This window comes from Macaca mulatta, chromosome 5 (genome assembly GCF_049350105.2).
Source record: "Macaca mulatta isolate MMU2019108-1 chromosome 5, T2T-MMU8v2.0, whole genome shotgun sequence".
NCBI lineage: Eukaryota > Metazoa > Chordata > Mammalia > Primates > Cercopithecidae > Macaca > Macaca mulatta.
This window is the reverse complement of record NC_133410.1, coordinates 39,547,908-39,569,372: the sequence shown is the minus strand read 5'-3', so window position 1 is coordinate 39,569,372 and position 21,465 is coordinate 39,547,908. Positions and strand designations below refer to the sequence as shown.

The 21,465-nt window shown below is 44.0% G+C and overlaps 1 protein-coding gene across 1 annotated transcript in view; it reads right to left on the bottom strand.

Annotated features, from left to right (window-relative positions):
• RHOH (ras homolog family member H) overlaps positions 1–21,465 on the bottom strand; it is a 137,814-nt gene that overhangs the window by 379 nt on the left and 115,970 nt on the right. Inside the window, exon 5 of the transcript XR_013417151.1 lies at positions 3,506–3,762. The gene's annotated coding sequence lies outside the window, so the exon portion shown is untranslated. The remainder of the gene's footprint in view (positions 1–3,505; positions 3,763–21,465) is intronic.

Sequence of the window (21,465 nt, the reverse complement as noted above, 5' to 3'; positions counted from 1 at the left end):
TGTTTTTTTAGACAGAATTTGTCTCTGTCGCCCAGGCTAGAGTACAATGGCGTGATCTCAGCTCACTGCAACCTCCACCTCACAGGTTCAAGCGATTCTCCTGCCTCAGCCTCCCAAGTAGCTGGGACTACAGGCATGCATCACCACACCCGGCTAATTTTTATATTTTTAGTAGAAACAGGGTTTCACCATGTTGGCCAGGCTGGTCTTGAACTCCTGACCTCAGGCAATCCACTCACTTCAGCCTCCCAAAGTGCTAGGATTACAGGCGTGAGCCACTGTCCCCAGCCACTAATCCTGTTTTTAAACTTTGGTATTTTTATTTATGATGAAATATTTTGCATTAATTTTGATGTTTAGAAATATTGTATTAAGGCCAAGCATGGTGGCTTACACTTGTAATCCCAGCACTTTGAGAGGTCGAGGTGGGTCGATCACTTGAGGACTTCAAGGCCAGCGTGGGCAACAAAATGAGACCTCATCTCTACCAAAAAAAAAAAGGTTCTTTTAACCAGGCATGGTGACACATACCTTCAGTCCTCCCCACATGGGGGAGGCTGAGGCGGGAGGATCACTTGAGCCCAGGAGTTTAAAGCTGTAGTAAGCTATGATCACACCACTGCATTCTGCTCTGGGTGACAGATAGAGACCCTGTCTCAAAACAAATTTCTATATTCATTACTAATATTTTTGGCTCCCCCTTAAATGTGCAGTGGAAGCAAGTGCCTCTCTGCCTCACTCTGGTCCTGGCCCTGATGAGATTTAGCCTAGCTGATGGAACTGGTCAATTCACCTGGTTGATGATTTTTTTTTCAGAAAGAAAGAGTGAAAGCTCTAAAAATAATCTTTAAAAATCAAAGTATTTTTTTTAAATGTGCAATTCTGCTACAATAATTAAGAAAAGAGTAAAAGTCTCAGTCACAAAAAGAAACCAAATTTAGACACAATTCAAATCCTTTATCTTCTGACAAAGCCAAGGTACTTCACCTTCTCAGCCACCAGATGTCTCTGTACGCTCCCCGCAGGCCTCTGCACAGGGCACTGCAGATAACGTCATATGTGAAATCGGCTGTTTTTAACCAGCTCTAAAGAGACAGCACATACAAAGAAAAAAAAAACCAGTTTGAAACGTAACAGCTTCAAATACCAAATGTACAGTGATCCACCCATTTATCCAGGATTTCTGGCTAACAGCCAAGTGCTTATGATAATAAAATCTATTAACAGATTTAAGCTAAGAAATAGATTATTAGAGTCAGGTTGTCCTAATCAATACACTTTCTAGAATGTTCCTACTTTATTGTTTTCTCGTACCTTATCCGGATTAATTTCTAATGGAGTATAATTCTGCAAGATCAAAATAGAGTATTCCAGGAACTAACTCTTTCCCTGGTTTGGAGGACTAGATTTTACCGAATTCTTTAGGGTAGGGAATTTTTTTGTTGTTTTTGTTTTTGTTGAGGCAGAGTCTCACTCTGTCACCCAGGCTGGAGTGCAGTGGTGTCATCTTGGCTCACTGCAACCTCAGCTTCTTGGGTTCAAGTAATTCTCCCGCCTCAGCCTGCCAAGTAGCTGGGACTGCAGGTGCGCACCACCATGCCTGGCTAATTTTTTGTTTATTTTTTGTAGTTTTAGTAGAGACAAGTTTTCACCATGTTGGCCAGGCTGGTTGTGAACTCCTGACCTCAAGTGATCCATTCGCCTTGGCCTCCCAAAGTGTTGGGATTACAGGCGTGAGCCACCACGCCCAGCCTAGGGTACGGAATTTTGAAAACAATATTTAAACCTTTTGTATATGTTTTTTAAAAAATCAGTGCATGAAGTGCTATGGGGGGCCCAGAAAACAAAGTAGTGGGAAGGTTGTACTATTCTTTCAAAGTAAGTTTACCTTGGCTTGTTGTCATCCTTTCCCTTCACATCCTCACCTCCCCTCTCAGAAGAAAATGTAACACTTCAGTGAACAGACCATTTCCTCTGAATTTAACTTTTTTGTGAGTTGTTCTGCAAATAAGCACTTCGTTCAACACCGTGGGGGACCATCGATCCTTCTTCCAGAGGTCCGGGAAAATGACTCTTGGGAGAGGCCTCTGTGATAAGACTCCATGAGCTTCTCCAACTCCTCTAACACAGCATTTGTTCTTCATTTTAAAATTGCTAATCATAACAGTCACAATAGGAACATGGCCGATGTTCACAATGAGGTGCTCACTACTCATTTTAGTACAGTCATTTCTCTGGGTTTCCACGGCAGTAAAACTGCAGCTTTTCTTCTAATTTCCTGGGCAGTTCCTCCTCATCTGCTTCTTCCCTCAATGTTGGATTTCTCAGGATTCAGTCCCAAGCCTTCTTCTGTTGGTCAAGGTAGAAGAAAATCTTAGCAGTTATAATGAAACCTCAAACTATCCATGATGTCAAATTAGTTGCATGTCCTGAAGAGGATTGCCAGCCACAGGCTCCATCCCTCATATCTAGGTAGCTGCATTCTTTCTATGAGTCATCTGGGCTTTAAACGGCCATCGAATCACAGGCGGTTTTGTTCAAATGCAGATTCTGAGTCAGTAGGACTGACTGAGGCTGAGATTCTGCATCCCACATGATGCAGATGCTGCTGGCCCATGGACCACACTTTGAGTAGCAAGGTTTAGATGATCATATAATTATAACGAGATATTGATAAAACATACCTAAATTATCAATCACACCAACAGACCAAACCAATATATTATAATGGCTGAACTGGGATAGGGAAGTTGATTTTGAAAAATTTAAAGACTACATGCCTCTGGTTTCTAAAACTCAAACTCCATTCGAAGAGAAAAGGGACCTGAAAGTTCCATGACATCCAAAACGAAATTCTATTTTTCCAAAGGGCCCAACCTAAAGATTGATTGTGCAGATTTGAATGAATAGGTCCAGTACCAAGAATCAATTCTTTTGTAACTCAGAATCTGCAACTTGAGCCAGTCTGAATTTGGGGGGAGGGGGAGAGAAAGAAGGATGATCATATTATTTTTGCAATCCTAAACTGATATAGAAATAGGAAACCCAGAAAGGTATAAAATAAAATGAGAATTAAATTTATGCATATTTATCATCAATGTAGATGACAAACAGTCTTAAATTCATGATACTAGCAGTTTTAAAAATCAATGATGGGCCGGGTATGGTGGCTCATTCCTATAATCCCAGCACTTTAGGAGGCCGAGGTGGGCAGATCATCTGAGATCAGGAGTTCAAGACCAGCCTGGCCAACATGGTGAAACCCCATATTTAGTAAAAATACAAAAAAATTAGCCGGCTTTGGTGGAGCACACCTGTAATCCCGTCACTTGGGAGGCTGAGACAGGAGAATCAATTGAACCCAGGAGGTGGAGGTTGCAGTCAGCTGAGATCACACCATTGCACTCCAGCCTGGGCTATAGAGCAAGATTCCATCTCAATAAAAACAAACAAATCAAAAAACAAGTAACAAAATCAATGATGGGCCAAGTGCAGTGACTCATACCTGTAATTCCGGCACTTTAGGAGGCTGAGGCAGGCAGATTGCTTGAGGCCAGGAATTCGAGACCGGCCTGGCCAACGTGGTGAAACCCCATCTCCACTAAAAAATACAAAAATTAGCTGGGCATGGTGGCGCACACCAGTATTCCCAGCTACTTGGAGCCTGAGGCAGGAGAATCGCTTGAACCTGGGATGCAGAGGCTGCAATGAGCTGAGATTTCCCCACTGCACTCCAGCCTGGGCAACAGAGCAAGACTCTGTCTGGAAAAAAAAAAGTTACAATGTTATATCATAATTTCTGTAATCTTTGTGATAACTAGTATATTTTGCCAGTTTTTAAAGGCGTTTAATGTATTTAAGATCCAGTGGATTTGTGTTGTAATTTTAATTAAGAAAAAAAAAGAGCTTAATTTAGGCATGCATTTAACACTTAAATGTTTGGGAAAAAATATTTTCTTAAAAGCTTGTTTTACTTTATTAGTTATAAATGTACTGCATACACAGAGAAATGCTGACTGTTGACTAAAAGAATGCTAATTACTTCACAAATTTATGAGAAGGTCTTGCTGACCTTGTAGCATATCAAACGTGTCAAGTCGCTGCCAACGCAAGATTTCTGCAGTTCCTTTCTCCTAGAGTGTGCTTCTCCAACCCTTGCTTGCCTATTTGTGTATCTGTGTGCTTAATGACTCTTTTATCTTGGATTGTGAATTCCGTGACCATGGAAACAGTTTGCCATGGTCATCTTTATACCCCTGCAAAGGTTTCTGGTATTATCCCATTTACAGAAGGCAGGCTTGGAGAGTTTTAAGTAGCATGTCCAAGTTGCAGCGCTGGGGTAGAACCGAGGTCTCTCTTACTTGTGAGCCCATGAACATTATTGTGACACTGAGTTTAATAAACAGTGATCACTGATTGAATGCTGCTCAGGTCATCTGCTGTGTTGTGCAGACACAAAGTCACAGAATTATGGGACCTCCCAGAGGTTTCCTTGAAAAGAACATTTGGAGCAAAACTTTAAACACTAATCCTTTGAAGAGCCAAAATCATAGAGAACTCAATGCAAATACACATCTGCCATTTAGGCCTTAATCTAAATTATGCCCCTTGCTCTTTACAAAACTCCATGGACTGATAAGAAAATGAAGGCTGTGCAAAGTGATATTGCCCAGCTTTTTGCCTGGAAAGGCAGCATAGCATAGTTAGGAGTAGTGAAGAGTCCCTGAAAGGATTCTGGGTTCAGGCTGGCTGGGTTCAAATCTTCCAACTGCCACGTTTTAACTGGTCGCCCAGGGAATGTTGTTTAAACTCTCTGCGTTCAGTTTACTCATCTCTAAAGGGGGCAAAACAAAGGCTCTACCATGAGGTTGTTCTGAGGATTGAATGAGATGATACACATAAAAAGCTTACAACATTGACGACATCTCTAAAAGTAGATAGCAAACGTTTGCTTCATGTCTGATAATCTATGACAGACGCTCAACTCTTACTTGAACCCAGGACTTTAGACTTGAATTTCTTTTCCACCAGATCAGACTATACTGCACCATCCATTTTGGCTAGAACGTGCTAACATTTTTGCCCTGCAGGCACAATCTGCCCTCTGCATAGCTCTCTTCCTCGTTTCCATGGCTGCATTTCTTTTTCCTGCGTAATTGAAAACCCCAACTGCAGAGGCAGGTTTATTTATAGCTGAAAAATTAGTGTTATTTAGCTTGAGCTTTTCTGCAACCATCAGTCCATTACTGTAAGAACATCCACATTTACATTGCAACATCCTTCTGTTTTCCCAGTGCCCTGTAATTCGTAATTAGCTACTCAAAACAATGTTTATTGAATGTCTATAGAGAAAGAAACCTGATCCAGCCTTTTTACATCCGAAACCAGTATCTACCCAGAGCTCAGACTCTCACATACCAACCACTTCCTAGACAGCTCTGCTTGGAGGTTCCATAGCTTTTCAGATGTGGCCAAAGTGGAACTCACCATCTTCCCCTGGCCTGCCGTGGGTTCCTGGTTTTGCTGAAGGAAGCCACCGTTTCCCAGTCCCCCATGCCAGATACTGGGAGTTGTCCCAGATTCCCTTCACATACTACTACATCCCGTCCACCACCAGGCTCCATCAGTCCTGTCTGCTAAACCCACGCCATCCCTCTCATCACCCCAACTCCCTACAAGGTAGTATCTCCTGGACTATTGAAAACCATCTTGGGGCTGGTCCTTCTTCCTTCAGTCTCCTTTTCCTCTAGTCCCCACTCACATTGCTGTTACATCGAAGTTTTGGATTCTGACCATGTTACACTCCCCTGCCCATCTGAAATCCTTCCATGTCTCTCATCACCCACAGGATGAAGGCCCTGCTCTAAGTCATGGCATAGGAGACCCTTCACACTCTCTGCCCCGCCTTCCTCACCAGATGCATCGCCTGTCATCCCACATAGCTTTTCTTCTTTTTTCTTTTCTTTTCTTTTATATTTATTTATTTATTTATTTGAGATGGAGTCTGGCTCTGTCGCCCTAGCTGGAGTATAGTGGCACGATCTCAGCTCACTGCAACCTCCACTTCCTGGGTTCAAGTGATTCTCCTGCCTCATCCTCCTGAGTAGCTGGGATTACAGGCACCTGCCACCACGCCTGGCTAATTCTTGTATTTTCAATAGAGACGGGGTTTCGCCATGTTGGCCAAGTTTGTCTCAAACTCCTGACCTCAGGTGATCCGCCCACCTCGGCCTCCCAAAGTGCTGGGATTACAGGCATGAGCCACTGTGCCCGGCCCCACATAGCTCTAATAGCAAGGTGATTTGCGCACTCTCGCGGGCCTCCATGCTCTTTCCATGTTGCCCTCAGCCTGGAATAGTTGTACCCTCCATGCCCAACCAGTGAACAGCTTCTCTTTCAAGACTAATCAAGAAAGCCCTTTCCAACCTCCCAGGCAGAATTCTGTGCTTCCTCTCCTATGTTCTTGTGGTTTCTGATACATACTTCTATCATGGTGCCCATTCCATTACTCAGCTGTTTACCTATTGTCTCCCCGGCCAGACTGAGCATCTCTCAGATGCTCTATTTGTCTTGGTATCCCCAGTATTTGCTATACAAGAGGTGTCCAATAAATGCTCATGAAATACATGATTGTGGTGGTGAGAGCCAGGCCTGACAGGGGTCTCCTGATTGGCAGTGGCCCTTCTCCCATGCCACACTTCCCCAGGCAGTCTTGGCTGACATTCCCTGGGCAGTGACACTTCCTGGTGTCCGCAGTGAGAGGATGGTGACAGCTGAGTGTCTTAACTTGGGTCTTAACCTTACTGTGCACACACCTGTGCCAAGCATGGCTCCCTAGAGGGTAGCCTTAAGAGCAAGATGAAACAACCCTGGGTGTAAATGCACCTGGCAGAGAAACTAGCCCCATTGTGACCCAGCTTGTCAGAGTGGATCCCTGTTGCAGAAGGGATGTGCTGTGTTTGGGAGCTGACAGATTCCAGTCAAAATGGAAGGACCTAAATGAATTTAGATTCCACCTTTGACCTAGCCTGGATACAGTAGCTCATGCTTATAATCCCAGCACTTTGGGAGGCCAAGGCAGGCAGATCACTTGAGATCAGGAGTTCAAGACCAGCCTGGCCAATATGGCGAAACCCCACCTGTACTAAAAATATAAAAATTAGCTGGGCATAGTGGCGGGCGCCTGTAATCCCAGATACTCGGGAGGCTGAGACAGGAAAATCACTTGAACCTGGGAGGTGGAGGTTGCAGTGAGCCGAGATCACACCACTGCATTCCAGCCTGGGCGACAAAGAGACTCTGTCTCAAAAATAAAAATAAAAATAAAGGAAAAAAAAGATTCTACCTTTGACCTAAATCCAGTGTAGTAATGGCCAAGATAAGTACAAGCTCAAGAGTTAAGCGTCTGGAGAAAAGAGAACTGTATTTAACTTACCTTAGGTTGTAAGCCCCTCAGCAGAGGGGAGTGGGTCACCTTTTTGATGAGAATACATGTTTTAAGATAAAAATTAAAACCACTTCTGGCCAGGCACGATGGCTCACGCCTGTAATCCCAGAACTTTGGGAAGCCAAGTTGGGCAGATCACAAGGTCAGGAGTTCGAGACCAGCCTGGCCAATATGGTGAAACCCTGTCTCTACTAAAAATACAAACATTAGCTGGGCGTGGTGGTGGGCACCTGTAGTCCCAGCTACACGGGAGGCTGAGGCAGGAGAATCGCTTGAACCCGGGAGGCAGAGGCTGCAGTGAGCCAAGATCTGGCCGCTGCACTCCAGCCTGGGCGACAAAGCAAGACTCCGTCTCAAAAAACAAAAACAAAAACAAAAATATTTCCTAGTTTCCCAGCAGAAAGAGGCACTGAGAGGTGAGTTCTGATCAGAACAGTGCTGCAAAATCCACTCATCCTGCAAATATTTACTGAATGCTGGGCAGAGAGTTCACAAGAATTAACTACACATCATCTTGTCCTTCAAGGTGATTATGGAATATTTAGAGGAAAAAGACAAATTTCTAACAAAAGGTGAATAACAATAACAATAAAAGTTAAATAAGTAATGCAAGCAAGAAGACTATTTCTTTTTTCTTTTTCTTTTTCTTTTTTTTTAGAGAAGTCTCGCTCTTGTCCCCCAGGCTGGAGTGCAATGGCGCGATCTCAGCTCATGGCAACCTCCGCCTTCCGGGTTCAAACGATTCTCCTGCCTCAGCCTCCCAAGTAGCTGGGATTACAGGTGACTGCCACCAGGCCCGGCTAATTTTTTTGTATTTTTAGTAGAGACGGGGTTTCACCATGTTGGCCAGGCTGGTCTCAAACTCCTGACCTCAGGTGATCCGCCTGCCTCGTCCTCCCAAAGTGCTGGGATTACAGGCGTGAGCCACCGCACCCAGCCCCCCCCTTTTTTTTCCGACAAGGTCTTGCTTTGTCACCCACTACAGTACAGTGGTGCAATCTCAGCTCATTGCAACCTGCCTCCTGGACTCAAGCAATCCTCCCACCTCAGCCTCCAGAGAGCTGGGACCACAGGCACTGCCACCACATCCAACTACTTTTTTTTTTTTTTAAATATTTTTAGTGGAGACAGGGATTTCACCATGTTGCCCGGACTAGTCTTGAACTCCTGAGCTCAAGCGATCTGCCCACATCAGCCTCCCACAGTGCTGGGAATATAGGCGTGAGCCACTGCAACCTGCCAACTCTTCCTTAAAGGCGTGACTCACTGCCAAATGAGAGGTTTGAACCAGAAGTTCAGAGAAGGGAAAGAGGGTTGGGCCTCCAGGGTGGACTGATCCATAGGAGGCAGAGACCAAAAACGAGACTCTCACTTGACAGACTGAACCAGCAAGATGGAGTGCATGGTGAAGGCGTGGGGGTGCATCTTGAGAGAAAGAAAGCCTTTGGAATTTGGGACTGGAGTTCGTCTGTTCTGTCATTTATTAGTGAGAGATCTCAGGCATTTTTAAAAAATCTTCTCTGCACCTCAGTTTCCTCATGGGTGAAAGGAATAATACTATCTACCCCACTGGGCTCCATGTATCATTCAGACCACAAGCATCTGTGGAGTCTACTTACACTAAGCCCTTTTGATAAGCCCTGGAGTACAAGATGAAAACAGAAGGGCCTGCCCTCAAGAGCTGCCAGATAAGGAGGGGCAGTCAATGTTGGTCCCCCTCTTCATTTACCTTCCAGGGGTCTGTCTTGCGTGTGTGTGTGTGTGTGAGTGATGGAGTCTTGCTCTGTCGCCCAGGCTGGAGTGCAGTGGCACGATCTCAGCTCACTGCAAGCTCCACCTCCCGGGTTCAAGCAATTCTACTGCCTCAGCCTCCTGAGTAGCTGGAACTACAGGCGCCCGCCACCACATCTGGCTAATTTTTTTTTTTTTTTTTTTGTATTTTTAGTAGAGACAGGGGTTTCACCGTGTTAGCGAGGATGGTCTCGATCTCCTGACCTCGTGATCCGCCCACCTCGGCCTCCCAAAGTGCTGGGATTACAGGCGTGAGCCACCGCGCCCGGCCCAGGGGTCTGTCATTTTAAAGGACCAGTGGTCAGAACCATAAGCCACATACATGGAATGCAGGATATTTGTTCAGAAGTTTGAAGACAGAACAAGCTCTTCACCATCCACAACGGAAGGTTCCTGCCTTCCTGTCCCACTTTCTGTGAGGAAATGCATCTGTCCCTCTGGAGCTCCTGATTTTCAAAGCTTCTCCCCTGAGCTTTGATGAAGTCTGGGGGAGCCAGCGTCAAAGGCAGCACACTCTAGTCACCTGCGATGATTACCCAAAGAACTGCTGTTGACTTCAAGTCACTTCATTTTTTTAATTGCAAAAGACAACCACTAGGGGGCCTAGGAGCGAGACGCAGAGCTCCGATTCCATTTATCAGGCAAATGCCTTTCCTTCTTGCTGAAAAACGCAGTCAAGGTCAACGAAACACACACCCTGGGCTGAGAACAATACCTTCTGCACCTTCTGCAAACCCTTAGTGAAGAACGCATCTCCCTTGAGGCTAAAAAATATTCTTAACTCAACCCATCCTCCACAGTCCATCAGGCTGGGCCAAGGGTTTCTTAGCCCTGATTCCATTTTTCAGTGTTTCCTTCTGATTAAAAGCCCTTTAGCACAGCAGGATTGTCTATAATAATAGTAAATGACTCACATGATGATGAGGCAATCTTTTCACATCCTGAGTTACAATCCATCTTGTAAAGCCTTGCAGTGGCCTGAATTACAGCCCTGGATTCTCAGCAAAGGCACAGAGTGGGGATTTTTGCTTCATCCTCTCTCCCCTCTCAGTTTCCCACACCTCATGCAGAGGCTTGAATGTCTAATGTACTGTACCTACCTATGGCAATCCTCATTAAAATCAATCACTCATTTGCGAAAAAAAAAAAAAAGCAAGCAAGCAAGAAAAAGAAAGAAAAAAGAAAAAAGAAGAAAAAAAAGGAAAGAAAGAAAGAAAGAAAGAAAGAAAGAAAGAAAGAAAGAAAGAAAGAAAGAAAGAAAGAAAGAAAGAAAGAAAGAAAGAAAGAAAGAAAGAAAGAAAGAAAGAAAGAAAGAGAAAGAAAGAAAATTCTCAGGCCCCTAGGGGCCTATGAGGTCACAGTAACTCAAGTCCCCATGACCAAAACTGAGTGGCAAAGCTTGTTTATCCTTAGCAGGAGTCTGCTTTTGCAAAGGTTCATCTCTTACATTTTCTGAGACACTCACGTACACTCCAGCAACAATGGAAATGAACATAATTTCCCAAGCAGGTTGCCTAGAAACCACTCCTGTGTTTCTGAAACTAATTTAAACATGAAAATTCAGCTCCTGACTCATGCCAGAAATGCACGTCATAATTTTCTCAGTATTTTACTTTCTTTTTCTCTCACATTACAAAATAATGCATGCTCATTGCAGAAAGAAATGAAAAGAATATGAAAATATAGAGGTCCAGAAAGTAAAGAATCTCCTGTAATCTCACTATCAGAGGCAACTTCTGTTGTCATTTGGGAATATTTTCTTCTAGGCTTTTTTTTTTCCTATGCATTTTTAACATCATGGAGATTAATAAAGATTTTACACTGAGATTAATACTGAATTTAATTATCATATTTCAGCATTTCTCCATCTGGTGAAATTTTCAGAAACGTGATTTTTAAAAGACTGCATTATATTACAGTTCATTTTCCCAATATTAACCATAAATGCTAGATGTTTAGGTTATTTCTAATTTTTCACCATTATAATGTCGCAATGATCAACTTAGTACAAAATAGTTATTATATCTTTATTTCTTCAGGATAAAATCATAAAAGGAGTTTCAAAGAGGATAAACATCTTAAAACTTTTTAAATATTGAACTGATACATGTTTATGTTTTTTTAAATTAAACAGTACATTAAAAACAAATTTCTTTCTCCACTCTCTACAAGTAACCCCTGTTTCTGTGAAAACAGAGCACATGTGTATCATTTGTCTATTTGACACTGTACATTGTTCTATCACTTGCTTTTTTGACTTACTGTGTCTCAGACATCTTTCCATATCAATTCAAATTGATCTATTCTTTTTAGAATTTGCAGAATATTCCATGAGATGATGTATTATCACTTATTTGCCCTAGACAAAACCTCTTAATGCACTGGATACATATGCAGTGAGCCGGGGTCCCTAGCAACGGGTCTGAATCTATACTGTTCCATCCACACCATACCTTTCCTGGGAGGGAACAGATGATGGCAAAGGTAACCGCCTTATCTGGCTGGAATTAGTATTATATTCTAACCCAAAGGTCTCCAAACTTTTCTGATCTCTCCATTTACTGATTGAAATTTTGAGCATGCCCCCATTTATGTATTTTTTAAATTTATAGATTACATACAGATATGACTTTATGAAAATAGAGTCACGTGCTACAAAACATTTCAGTCAATGTCAAGTGACCACATATACTGTGATCCCATATACTGTGTAACCATCATGTTACAATTGCCTACAATATTCAGTACGATAACATACTGTACAAGCCGATAGCCTGGGAACAAAGGCTATACCATTTAGGTTTGCGTAAGTACTCTTTATGACGTCCACATGATGATGAAATCACCTAACAATGCATTTCTTACAAAATGTCCACATTGTTAAATGACACATGACGGAATTATTGTTCATATCACAGGACAGACACAAAAAGGGATATCTTAGTGAATATCCATTTTGAATTAAAGATGAAATATATCTATTAAATTATTTATTTCTTTAATAAATTCTATACAATATAATAAAATATTTTTGCTCTTTTTGGCAAGCGCAATGTGATTGAATATGTTTCATTATATTTAAAAATATTGGTTTAACATCTTGTATTACAGTTATTCTGGGGTCTGATTTTAAATTCAACATATTTTAATCATCAATGTAAGGTTGCCATTGCAGGAAGAGACCCCTCACAAATATACATAGATCTAAACAAAGAAGGGTTTTGTTCACCATTCTTACAGTCTCACCAACCAAAAATGCAGTAGTTTGGAAATTCACTGTCACTTGCCGTATTCAGTCTATCTTTGATCTGTAGTTACTTTGTAGAAATCTTTTGAAGCTAAGTATCCATTTTATGCACTTTAGCTTAATTAAAATTAGATTATATGTTCCCTGAATCCACTTACCCAGGCCCACGTCCCAAAGCAGACTCTCAATCTCCCACTTCAAGTCTGCATCTCCCTCCACTTCTCCATCCCAGTTACTGACAACTCCAGGCTCCGGTTGCTCGGGCCGGAAAACTTGGGGCTCTCCCTTGCCTCTTCCCTTTCTCTCAACTACACATGGAATTAATCAGAAAATCCTAATAGCTCTACCTTCAAGACATATCGAGAACCTGAATGCCCCTTGTCCCTTTTCCTGTCACCGTCCTGGTCTAAGCCACCATCTTCTCTCACCTGAATTATCGCAGTGACAGCCTGACCATGTGGCTGGTTCCTGCCCATTCCCCTCCATGGTCTCTGCACCACAGCAGCATGTGTGGGCCCTTTAAGAGTTGTATTCTTTTTTTTTTTTTTTTTTTTTTTTTTTTTTTGAGACGGTGTCTCCCTCTGTCGCCCAGGCTGGAGTGCAGTGGCGCGATCTCGGCTCACTGCAAGCTCCGCCTCCCGGGTTCACGCCATTCTCCTGCCTCAGCCTCCCGAGTAGCTGGGACTACAGGCGCCCACAACCGCGCCCGGCTAATTTTTTGTATTTTTAGTAGAGACGGGGTTTCACCGTGGTCTCGATCTCCTGACCTTGTGATCCGCCCGCCTCGACCTCCCAAAGTGCTGGGATTACAGGCGTGAGCCACCGTGCCCGGCCAAGAGTTGTATTCTTTTTAATTATTATTTATTAGGAAAAGATTTAAACTCACAGAAAGTTACAAGAATAAAAATACTACAAAATTCCTGTTCCCTTACACCATAGCCACCTATAGTTAGCATTTTGCATGTCTTTTGTCTACCTACCCAGCTCTCTCTCTCCCCCCTCTCTAAATACTAATATTTCACGGCCCTTTACTCCTAAACACTTCAGTGTGTATATCCTAAGAATATTATCTTCCATAACCATAGTACAGTTACCAACCTCAGTAAATGTAACATTGATAAGGCCGGGCGTAGTGGCTTAGGCCTGTAATCCGAGCACTTTGGGAGGCCGAGGCGGGTGGATCACTTGAGGCCAGGAGTTCAAGATCAGCCTGGACAGCAGGGTGAAATCCCATCTCTACTAAAAATACAAAAATTAGCTGAGCATGGTGGCACATGCCTATAATCCTAGCTACTTGGGAGGCTGAGGCAGGAGAATCGCTTGAACTCAGGAGGCAGAGGTTGGAGTGAGCCGAGATTATGCCCCTGCACTCCAGCCTGGGCAACAGAGCGAGACTCTACATTTAAAAAAAAAAAAATTGATATAGTAATTTTATCTAGCCTACCATCTGTTTTCTCGTTTTCTAGTTGACCCAATGATGTCCTATATATCATTTTTTTCCCTTTTAGTATAGAATACAGTCTAAGGTCAGGGTTACATATTGTATTTAGCAGCCATGACTGTTGTCTACTTTAATTTGGAAGATTTTACACTACCTTTCTTTGTCTTTTACGATACTATCATTTTTGGAGAATACTAGTCCCCTTTTTTCTATTTTTAAACAGAATTTTCTCATTTGGGGTTTTTTGATGTTTCCCATCACTAAATTCAGGTTATGCGTTCCTGGACAGAACATTAAATAAGTGATACTGTGTCCTTTTTGGAGCATCACATCTGGAGGCACACAAGGTCCATCTGCCCTTTATTGGTGACATAAATTTTGATCTCCCAATCAACATGTTGTTTGACTTCTCCACTGTAGAATTACTATTTTTTCTCTTGTAACCAATAAGCAATCTGTAAATAGGTACTTTAAAATCATGCAAATATGCTGCTCCTCATCAGAATTTCCAATTCAATGTAGCAACTATTAATGATTCTTGCCTGAGCCAGTTTTCACTTGGATGGTGACAAATGGTGATTTTCCAACTCCAGCTCACCCTGCACATTTGCCAGTTAGTACTTTGCAGCATTCTACTGTGAGCAAGATCCCTCCACCTCCTCCTTATCTATTTATTATCAGTATGCACATGTGGATTTCAATTTTTCCTCCCTTGCCCCTTTTTTTGAGACAGAGTCTCCCTCTGTCACCTAGGCTGGAGTGCAGTGGCACAATTACAGCTCACGGCAGCCTCGACCTCCCAGGCTCAAGTGATCTTCCCACCTCAGCCCCCCAAGTAGCTGGGACTACAAGCATGCACCACAACACCTGCCTAATGTTTTAAATTGTCTGTAGAGATGGGGTCTAGTGATATAGCCCAGGCTAAGGATTCCTATTTTTCCATAGTTCCACATCCCACTGCTGTCCTTAATTACTTTGGTGCTCAAATTGTGTCCGATTTGGCCAGGGGTGGCCCCTTCACACTAGCTCCTGCGTCCCTGCTTTAAAATCAGATCACATAACTCCTCTGCTCTGAAGCTTCTAGCCTGGCCGCCTCTCCAGATGAATTGGCATTTCTAGCTCTGGTTTCAGAGCACTCAAAGAAATACCACGCTGCCCTAGACAGTCTTACGATATAAGGAAGGATTCACCCTGAAATGCTCTCAAGTATAAGGTCTCTGTTAAAGATAACACGGGGCCTGTGTGTACACTGGCCCAATTACTAAACCCTCCCAGGGCCAGGCACTGTGCGCTGGGCGTCAGGCCCAAGTTAGAAAGAGTGCTGCCAGCACACAGGCTAGTTGGGAAGGCTGATGTCTAAATGCACACAGCCAAGAGAGGCAACGTGGTTAAGAGCACATACTCCCAAGCCAGTCTGGCTGGATTAGAACCCAGTTCTTTCGCCTCATAGCTGTATGATGTTGACAAGTTACCTAACATGGCTGTGCCTCAGTTTTCTTCAGCTGCAAATTGGGGATAATTATGGTACGTCTCTTTCTTTTTCTTTTCTTATCTTTTCTTTTTTTTTTCTTTTTGAGACAGAGTCTCGTTCTTGTTGTCCATGCTGGAGTGCAGTGGCACAATCTTGGCTCACTGCAACCTCTGCCTCCTGGGTTCAAGTGATTCTCCTGCCTCAGCCTCCCAAGTAGCTAGGGTTACAGGCGCACACCATGACACCCAGCTAATTTTTGTATTTTTCATAGAGATGGGGTTTCACCATGTTGGCCAGGCTAGTGTCGAACTCCTGACCTCAGGAGATTCACCCATCTCAGCCTCCCAAAGTGCTGGGATTACAGGCATGAGCCACCATGCCTGGCCAGCCAACATATTTAAATTAGTGTCTGACACACAGTAACATCTCAATAAGGGTAGGCTGTTGCAAAAATAAAGTCTGGTAAGTAGCTGTGCTGTCAAAAGGAAGGAGTTGTCCTCCTGGAAGTTTTGAAGGAAGTAACAAGTGAGCTACACTAGCAAGAGGAAAAGAAGAAGGATTTCCAGACAGATGGGGGACCTCTGGCCATGGAGGCAGCATTATGTTTATTTAATGAATATTTCTTATTCACACATTTTTTGTTTTGACTCTGTTTCCCCTCCCCTCCAACTTCTTGTTTTCCTCATTTCTTTATTATATAAAAGAATGAACCTACAGCCTTGTATGATGGCTCACGCCTATAATCCCAGCACTTTAGGAGGCCAAGGCGGGTAGATCACTTGAGGCCAGGAGTTTGAGACCAAACTGGCCAACATGGTGAAAACCCTGTCTCTACTAAAAATACAAAAATCAGCCAGTCTTAGTGGCACATGCCTGTAGTCCCAGCTACTTGGGAGGCTGAAGCAGGAGAATCACGTGAACCCAGGAGGTGGAGATTACAGTGAGCTGAGATCACTGCACTACAGCCTGGGAGATAGAGTGAGACTCTGTCTCAAAAAAAAAAAAAGAATGAACTTACCAAAGTATACCATATCCTGTGACACAGTGACAGCATATCACAATGTTATATCTCTTCTAATCTTTTATTGCAGCTCAGACAGAATAAGCTCTCTGCCCTTCTGATCTCACCTCCCCAAGCTCTACATGTCCTCACCAGGCCTGTCTTGATTTTTTCCAGGCCTAAGCATTGGGAAACTGGGGAGCCAGTCCAGGGCCTGGCTTGGGCTGATGCAGAGATAAGGCAAGAGTCATAAACTCAAATGCAGGAAAGTACCGAAATAAGTGAAAAAGCAAATAATAAAACAACAGCAAGCAATGGGGACTATGGGAGCTGGTGCACTCATGACCAACTCAAGGCATTCAGATTCATTTTTTGAAAACATTGCACTGGCAAGGACGCTATTAAAAGTAATTAACAACTGGTATGACATGGCACCGACCCATCAGAACGGAGAGCCGCATAAACAGCCAGCAGTGGTGTGGACCAGCTGAATGTCAGCCCCATACTCTGGCCAAGTCAGACTTCCTGAGTTGAGACTCTGGAGCTACCCAGCTGGTCTCCAGGTTGCTACCTCTGCCCTAGTCAAAGTCAGAACAGGAACAGCAGGTCTCAAAACCAGAGTCGTAAGTAGCACCAAGCACAGTTCCTGCACACAGTAGGTGCTCAGCAAGTATATGTTGAACAAAGAGGCAGCATGGTTAGAATCATGGGCTCTGTAACTGGATGCATCAGTCGGAGTCCTGGCTATGCTATGAACTGGCCATGTGGCCTTGAACAATTGACTAAACTCTGTGCTTCAGTTGCATTAGTTATGAAGTGGGAGTAATAGTAGACACAAGAGTACATTAGAAGATACATGCCAGCCGGGCACAGTGGCTCACGCCTATAATTCTAGTACTTTGGGAGACCACAGTGGGCAGATCACTCAAGGTCAGGAGTTTGAGACCAGTTTGGCCAACATGGCCAAAACCCTGTCTCTACTAAAAATATAAAATTAGCTGGGTGTGGTGGTGTATGCCTGTAGTCCCAGCTACTCCGGAGGCTGAGGCAGGAGAATCACTTGAACCCAAGAGGTGGAGGTTGCAGTGAGCCAAGCAAGATCGCACCACCACACTCCAGCCTGAGCAGCAGAATGAGACTCCATCTCAAAAAAAAAACAAAAAACAAAAAGATACATACTAGCACAGTGCCTGGCACATAGCAAGCACTCAAACATTAACTATCAATATTGGCTGTAGTGCATTCAATAAACAAGTGTGCTGGGCACCCATGCCAAAGTGGGCAGTCCTCAAAGCTGACGTGGAGGATCTAGGCCACTAGTCACGCAGAAGAAGGCCAAAACGTTGGGCAGCCCCAGGAAGGAAATTGCTAAATGAAGCCAGACAGTTTATTTTGTTCTGTTTTGTTTTGTTTTAACCAGAGTTCCAGATACACTCTGCCTTGCTCCAGAGCTTTCTGGATCCCTTCTCCTTTGATTCAGGCTTGGTCTGCCCGATGCTGAAAGTCATCCTAGGAAGAGGGAAGATGATACCCCGGATGCTACAACCAGGCATACCTGTCCTCGTCACAGGGCCAGTTTCCGGGAAGTCTCTGCCAAAACAGGATCAAGGCTCAGCTTGGGATGGAGACGTGCCACCCAGTGCCCCATTTCCTAGTTGGATGTTTGATTTGTCCTCTTCCTGCCACCACCCAGCTCAGCCACTGTATCACACAGAACTAGAAAAGTCACATCTTGTAGCCATGGTGACCAACTAGCACACAGGTTCGCTCTCTGGCCGCAAGCAGCAGACAAGGTAGCTTTTCTGTTTGTAGTTTAGCTGTTTATTAAGGCCCAGATGCTAGGGTTTGCTGGCTATCTGTAAGGAATTGAGCAATTGCAGGTTATATTTTTCTTTCTTGGGTGTGGTTGGGGATGTTTTTTCAAACATGGTGTGTCTTAGCAACTGAAAGGAACTGTAAGAAGGCTCCTTTGGTTTGCGGCTAATCCAGGTTTCTTGGGATCCCCATTTCCTCCAGATTAGCGTGCTCACAGCTGATACCCTCTTTATCAACTGGCTCCATATGCTTCCTGTCCCCGCAGTTTGAGATGGGTGAAGGCAGCTGCTACTGCCGGGTATAAACAGGGACTTCACAACTGCGAGGGTCTTTGCCGGTCCCTTCAGACTTTCTGCTTCCAAAGCTCAATGGGAACATAAAGTGGATCTCCCAGCCAAAGACTCCATTTCTAGCCAACAGAAAGGAGTTTTGCAAGGTTAAAAGGATAACTGGGAGCCAGAAATTTGTTATCTACTTTTTTTTTTTGAGATGAAGTTTCACTCTTGTTGCAGACTGGAGTGCAGTGGTGCAATCTCAGCTCACTGCAACTTCCGGATTTAAGTGATTCTCCTGCCTTAGCCTCCCCAGTAGCTGGGACTACAGGCGCATGCCACCATGCCCAGCTAATTTTTTTTTTTTTTTTTTTTTTTTTTTTTTTTTTTTAGTAGAGATGGGGTTTCACCATGTTAGCCAGGATGGTCTCTATCTCCTGACCTCGTAATCCGCCCCCACCTGGCCTCCCAAAGTTCTGGGATTACGGGCGTGAGCCACCTCGCCCAGCAAGTTATATATGTTCTTAATTATCCACTACATTTAATGTTCACGATTGGAAGGAAAAAAAATACATTCGTTTTCTATTTAACTGCTGATGCCATAACAGAAGTATATAAAGTCGTAATTGTAGAGCAGGAAGTAACCTCATTTGAGAGAAACTGAGCTCTGGAATGTTCAGTAGCTCTCTCAAGGGCATGGCAGCGGCGAAAGGCAGAGCCAGACTACAATCTCCACGTCCTGGCCGAGGCCTAGAGCATTAGCCCTTGTTCCAGCAGGATTTTCTCGATGGCAGGAGAGAAATGCTGGAGCTTCTTTTTAGTTCTGGGATCTGATCCTTCTTGGGTCTGAACATTTTTCACAACCCCAGCCATCGGCTTATAGAGGAGATTGCTGATTGTCTCCAAAATCCATTCTCTAATTCTTCAGTAATAAAATGTCAAATGTTACCAGGGCCCATGCTTGCTCTGCCTCACTCCCCAGTATACCTGACAGTGAGCTCATGTCTGAGGCCTGGTCAGCAGGATGTAAGGGAGAGTGATGAGCACTTACCCGTTTTTTTTTTCCTTTTTTCTTTTCTTTCTTTCTTTCTTTTTTTTTTTTTTTTTTTTTGAGACAGAGTCTTGCTTTATTGCCGGGGACTGGAGTGCAGTGGCACGATCTCGGCTCACTGCAACCTCTGTCTTCCAGGTTCAAGTGATTCTCCTGCCTCAGCCTCCTGAGTAGCTGGGACTGCAGGTACGTGTTACCACGCCTGGCTAATTTTTGTATTTTGAGTACAGATGCGGTTTCACTGTGTTGTCCAGGCTGGTCTCAAACTCCTGATCTCTGGTGATCCTCCCACTTTGGCCTCTGAAAGTGCTGAGATTACAGGCATGAACCACCGCACCTAGCCGGTGAGCACTTTAAAGAGCTAGAGCATACCCTTCTCTGGTCTTTTCCTCCTGACCAGTGACTGAAACGCTGAGCCAACCTTGGGGCTGGAGCAGCCATTTTGGGCCACGAGGTAGAAGCCACGTGTTGAAGAGAATGGAACAAGAAGAAAGAAACCTGGTGATCAGGGAGCCTCTATAACAGTCTTGGGTTGTCTCTGTTTACATGAGAGGTAAATAAATTTTTATTTTTTATTTATTTAGTTTTTTGAGATGCAGTATCGCTCTGTCACCCAGGCTGGAGTGCAGTGGCACGATCTCAGCTCACTGCAACCTCCACCTAAGTGATTCTCTTGCCTCAGCCTCCTGAGTAACTGGGACTATGGGTACCCACCAGCAGGCCTGGCTAATTTTTGTATTTTTGGTAGAGATGGGCTTTCACCATGTTGACCAGGCTGGTCTCGAACTCCTGGTCTCAAGTGATCCGCCCACCCCAGCCTCCCAAAGTGCTGGGATTGCAGGCGTGAGCCATCGCACCCAGCCTTTATTATACCCAGTGGTTTAACAAAAGCCACTGATATTTGGGGTTTTCGGTTATAAGTGTAATGTATAATAATGCCGTTCGAACACAGAAAGTGAAACTATTTGAAAGTTTCATGTAGAATTGGCTGGGAAGAAAGGCAATTCATTCCCTTTGAAGGATTTCATTCCTGGGATGTGGCTGCCTGCTTTAAGAGCAGGTTCCGTTCTGTAGAGAAAGCTGAGAGACAAGGAAAGACCCTCATCTCAAAAATATAGCCACTTCACTTCCTGCTGACTTGAGTTTATTTGGTTAAACTGGTTTCTCTTTTAAAACAAATGTCCCCTCAGTAAGCTAAGCTCATTTGTTGCTCACACCTGAGAACCAGAGCATCCTCTGCTGATTAGTAAGGAGTTTGGGGGAAGGGGAGTTGCGACTAGGTTGCAGGAGGAAGTGACACTTGGGGGAAGATAGGCCAAGGTTGGTGGGATTGATGGGACTCGGAAAGTCCCTGAAAGCAGGGAAACAAAGAAGTGGGAGAAAGGCCAGAAAGGTGCACATGCTCTAAATCGCACTGGCTCTGCTTTGACTTGGTCTCAAGACACTGGGAACAGCCCGTGACCACGAGAGGGCAGCAGCACAAGATGAAATTACAGGGATTCTTCATAGGGCTGCTAGCTTCAGGTCCCAGGGAGAGCCAGCCTTCCCATCCAACCCAGGTCTCCCTGGTTTTCTTTATCCAAAGTCAACCAGGGTGGAAGACATCAACCACAGTGGGCAGGGCCCACTTTCATACACATTCATTCAGGGTTCCCTAGTGGTGGTCGTTCCCTGTCTCTAGTCCACTGATGCCATCTCTATCACACATTTAACATGGTACTAAAATAGTCTTTAACGTGGGTTATATATGTTTTTTACCTAGCCATACCCTAAGCAATCAGACCTGTGAAATGATGATTTGGGTGTGCTAGTGTGTGTATGTTATAATTATTACATTAGAGTATCTATATCACCAGAAAATCACCTCACTATCACCTATAGTATGTATATCACACTTGGAAAAACATTGCATTATTCCATTAAATTCCCC